Raw genomic sequence first — 5,173 nt, forward strand, 5'->3', positions numbered from 1 at the left:
GGTGAGTCAACAGCGGGTCAGAGGAGGAGCCGCTGCGGGAGGGAGATGACCGTTGCTCTTTAAAAATTATGATTTAAATCAAGTCGATTTAAGTCAAATCCACCTTTGGTAGGGTAGATACAACAAATGATAACACCAAATGGAGCTACCTTGCCACACTTGGAATACTTGGAATATTGCATTCAGTTTTGGTCGCCAAGATGTAAAAAAGATGCTGAGACTCTCGAAAGAGTGCAGAGAAGAGCAACAAAGAGGATTAGAGGACTGGAGGCTCAAACATACGAAGAACGGTTGCAGGAACTGGGTATGTCTAGTTTAATAAAAAGAAGGACTAGGGGAGACAGAATAGCAGTGTTCCAATATCTCACCCAAAGAAGAAGGAGTCAAGCTATTCTCCAAAGCACCCAAAGGCAGGACAAGAAGCAACGGAGGGAAACTGGAAGTTTTTAAGAAGACGTTTGATAACCATTTGTCTGAAGTGGTGTAGGGTTTCCTGCCTAAGCAGGGGGTTGGATTAGAAGACCTCCCAGGTCCCTTCCAACTCTGTTATTCTATTCTAAATACTGAAAGAGATGTTAGGATCCTGGTCAGACTGAAGAAAACAAGATTGTGTATTTTTCGCATACCTTGTTTATATTATATTATTTTGTATTTAAATTGTATGAAGGTATTTTTTCTTTTATGCACACTGAGAGCATATGCACCAAGACAAATTCCTTGTGTGTCCAATCACACTTGGCCAATAAATTCTATTCTATTCTATTCTATTCTATTCTATTCTATTCTATTCTATTCTATTCTATTCTATTCTATTCTTTACACAAAATGACAGTATAAACAGCAAATGAGATAGCTATACTGGATTTCGTATCACAGATCACTAGTCGAACACTTCCCAAGTGTTTATTGTTTATAATTGTATTTAATATTGTATGATTATTATTGTTGTTGTTGTTGTTGTTGTTACTATTATTATTGTGCTGTTATTTTTTTTTCCTGAAGGGCAAATGTCCTGAAGATGGTTGGGACGAAAGCACAATTGAACTCTTTCTTCATGAACTTGCAATTATGGATAGCAATAATTTCCTGGGCAATTGCGGCGTGGGTGAGCGAGAAGGAAGAGTTGCATCCCAAATAGTGGCTCGGAGACATTACTAGCCTTGTGGTGCAACGACTAGCCTTGTGGTGCAACGACTAGCCTTGTGGTGCAACGACTAGCCTTGTGGTGCAACGACTAGCCTTGTGGTGCAACGACTAGCCTTGTGGTGCAACGACTAGCCTTGTGGTGCAACGACTAGCCTTGTGGTGCAACGACTAGCCTTGTGGTGCAACGACTAGCCTTGTGGTGCAACGACTAGCCTTGTGGTGCAACGACTAGCCTTGTGGTGCAACGACTAGCCTTGTGGTGCAACGACTAGCCTTGTGGTGCAACGACTAGCCTTGTGGTGCAACGACTAGCCTTGTGGTGCAACGACTAGCCTTGTGGTGCAACGACTAGCCTTGTGGTGCAACGACTAGCCTTGTGGTGCAACGACTAGCCTTGTGGTGCAACGACTAGCCTTGTGGTGCAACGACTAGCCTTGTGGTGCAACGACTAGCCTTGTGGTGCAACGACTAGCCTTGTGGTGCAACGACTAGCCTTGTGGTGCAACGACTAGCCTTGTGGTGCAACGACTAGCCTTGTGGTGCAACGACTAGCCTTGTGGTGCAACGACTAGCCTTGTGGTGCAACGACTAGCCTTGTGGTGCAACGACTAGCCTTGTGGTGCAACGACTAGCCTTGTGGTGCAACGACTAGCCTTGTGGTGCAACGACTAGCCTTGTGGTGCAACGACTAGCCTTGTGGTGCAACGACTAGCCTTGTGGTGCAACGACTAGCCTTGTGGTGCAACGACTAGCCTTGTGGTGCAACGACTAGCCTTGTGGTGCAACGACTAGCCTTGTGGTGCAACGACTAGCCTTGTGGTGCAACGACTAGCCTTGTGGTGCAACGACTAGCCTTGTGGTGCAACGACTAGCCTTGTGGTGCAACGACTAGCCTTGTGGTGCAACGACTAGCCTTGTGGTGCAACGACTAGCCTTGTGGTGCAACGACTAGCCTTGTGGTGCAACGACTAGCCTTGTGGTGCAACGACTAGCCTTGTGGTGCAACGACTAGCCTTGTGGTGCAACGACTAGCCTTGTGGTGCAACGACTAGCCTTGTGGTGCAACGACTAGCCTTGTGGTGCAACGACTAGCCTTGTGGTGCAACGACTAGCCTTGTGGTGCAACGACTAGCCTTGTGGTGCAACGACTAGCCTTGTGGTGCAACGACTAGCCTTGTGGTGCAACGACTAGCCTTGTGGTGCAACGACTAGCCTTGTGGTGCAACGACTAGCCTTGTGGTGCAACGACTAGCCTTGTGGTGCAACGACTAGCCTTGTGGTGCAACGACTAGCCTTGTGGTGCAACGACTAGCCTTGTGGTGCAACGACTAGCCTTGTGGTGCAACGACTAGCCTTGTGGTGCAACCAAAACAATCTGGAACTGAACACACTCAAAACCGTAGAAATGGTGGTAGACTTTAGGAAAAACCCTTCCATACTTCCACCTCTCACAATACTTGACAACACAGTATCAACAGTAGAAACCTTCAAATTTCTGGGTTCTATCATATCGCAAGATCTCAAATGGACAGCTAACATCAAAAACATCATTAAAAAAGGACAACAAAGAATGTTCTTTCTGCGCCAACTCAGAAAGCTCAAACTGCCCAAGGAGCTGCTGATCCAATTCTACAGAGGAATTATTGAGTCTGTCATTTGCACCTCTATAACTGTCTGGTTCGGTTCTGCAACCCAACAAGAAAAACACAGACTTCAGAGGATAATTAGAACTGCAGAAAAAACAATGGCTACCAACCTGCCTTCCATTGAGGACCTGTATACTGCACGAATCAAGAAGAGGGCCGTGAAAATATTTGCAGATCCCTCGCATCCTGGACATAAACTGTTTCAACTCCTACCCTCAAAGCAGCTATAGAGCACTGCACACCAGAACAACTAGACACAAGAACAGTTTTTTCCCCGAAGGCCATCACTCTGCTAAACAAATAATTCCCTCAACACTGTCAGACTATTCACTGAATCTGCACTACTATTAATCGTTTCATAGTTCCCATCACCAATCTCTTTCCACTTATGACTGTATGACTATAACTTGTTGCTGGCAATCCTTATGATTTATATTGATATATTGACCATCAATTGTGTTGTAAATGTTGTACCTTGATGAGCGTATCTTTTCTTTTATGCACACTGAGAGCATCTGCACCAAGACAAATTCCTTGTGTGTCCAATCACACTTGGCCAATAAAATTCAATTCTATTCTATTCTTTACACAAAATGACAGTATAAACAGCAAATGAGATAGCTATACTGGATTTCGTATCACAGATCACTAGTCGAACACTTCCCAAGTGTTTATTGTTTATAATTGTATTTAAATTGGATTTTTTCATTTTATCAAATTTATTTTAATAAAATGCTTTTGGAGTAAAAAATCGATCTAAAGATAGTTTTCCATTTAAGAGGGTCGTAAAGGTGAGTCAAGTTGCCCAGCAGCCAAATGTCAATCGCGTGAATATGGGGATGCTTCAACGGTCGTAAGTGTGAAAAAAACGGTCTTAACTCACCTTTTTTTCATTGACGTCGTAACTTTGGTCACTAAACGGACTGTTGTAAGTCGAGGACTAGCTGTATTGCATCACAAATGGTGACGTTGCAGGTGGTCCTCAAATTATAACCATCTGTTCAGAAGACTCTTTGAAGTTACAACAACGTTGAAAAAAAGTGAATGATGATCGTTTTTCACACTTAACGACCCTCGCACACGGTTCGGATCCATGACAGCTTTAGCATCCCAGAGTCACGTGATCCGTCTTGGTAAGTTAGTCACCCAGTTGTTCAGCGAATCTAGTTTCCCCGTTGACTTTGCTTTGTCAGAAGGTCACAAAAGGGGATCACGCGACCCCAGGACACTGCAACCGTCATAAGTACAAGCCTCCGAATATAAATCGCGTGACTGCAGGGGAATGCTTCAACGGTCGTAAGTGTGGAAAACGGTCAAAGCTCGCTTTTTCCCCACTGTCGTCACTTCGAAAAACTGTCACTCAACGAACTGTCGTAAGTCAAGGACGACTATCTCTACTGGCAAATACGGAGGTCACCCAGCCTTTTGAAATTTGGTTTGTGATGCCGAAGATCGCCCGCGAAATTCAGGTGTAAAATGACACAAACACACAAACGCAAGTGGTTTCTGGCTAAGGTTTAGTTTTTTTAGTTTTAGTTTTATTTAGATTTTTATACCGCCCTTCTCCCGAAGGACTCAGGGCGGTGTACAGCCAAGTAATAAAACCATACAATATACACATTAAAACAAAAAACTTAAAACCAAGCATAATTATATAAATGGCCGAAATTTAAAACAGTCAATTTAAAACCCTAAAATTCATAAATAATAAAATTTAATAAAGCTTTTAAGCCAGTCCCGCTTGAATAAATAAATGTGTTTTCAGCTCACGGCGAAAGGTCCGAAGATCAAGCAATTGGCGTAAACCAGGGGGAAGTTCGTTCCAAAGAGTAGGAGCTCCAACAGAGAAGGCCCTTCCCCTGGGGGCCGCCAGCCGACAAGATGCAATGCAATGCATTGTTTTCCACATAAGCACATTCCTGCTCCCGCTGTAGGATTCCCCTTCTTGTCTCAAGCCACTGCATGGCTCCCCCAGCCCAAACCAGAGCTCCACCTAAGAGGGGTAGTAAAGGTCAAGGTTCCCTCGCACATACGTGCTAGTTGTTCCCGACTCTAGGGGGTGCTGCTCATCTCCGTTTCAAAGCCGAAGAGCCAGCGCTGTCCAAGAACGTCTCCGTGGTCATGTGGCCGGCATGACTAAACACCAGAGATGCACGGAACGCTGTTTCCTTCCCACCAAAGGTGGTCCCTATTTTTTCTACTTGCATTTTTCACCTGCTTTCGAACTGCTAGGTTGGCAGAATCTGGGACAAGTAACGGGAGCTCACCCCGTTACACGGCAGCACTAGGGATTCGAACCGCTGAGCTGCCGGCCTTTCGATCGACAAGCTCAGTGTCTTAGCCACCGAGCCACCGCGGATATAGAAATGCTTTAAATAAAT

The sequence above is a fragment of the Ahaetulla prasina genome, chromosome 8 (assembly GCF_028640845.1).
Source record: "Ahaetulla prasina isolate Xishuangbanna chromosome 8, ASM2864084v1, whole genome shotgun sequence".
In the NCBI taxonomy this organism is placed as follows: Eukaryota; Metazoa; Chordata; class Lepidosauria; order Squamata; family Colubridae; genus Ahaetulla; species Ahaetulla prasina.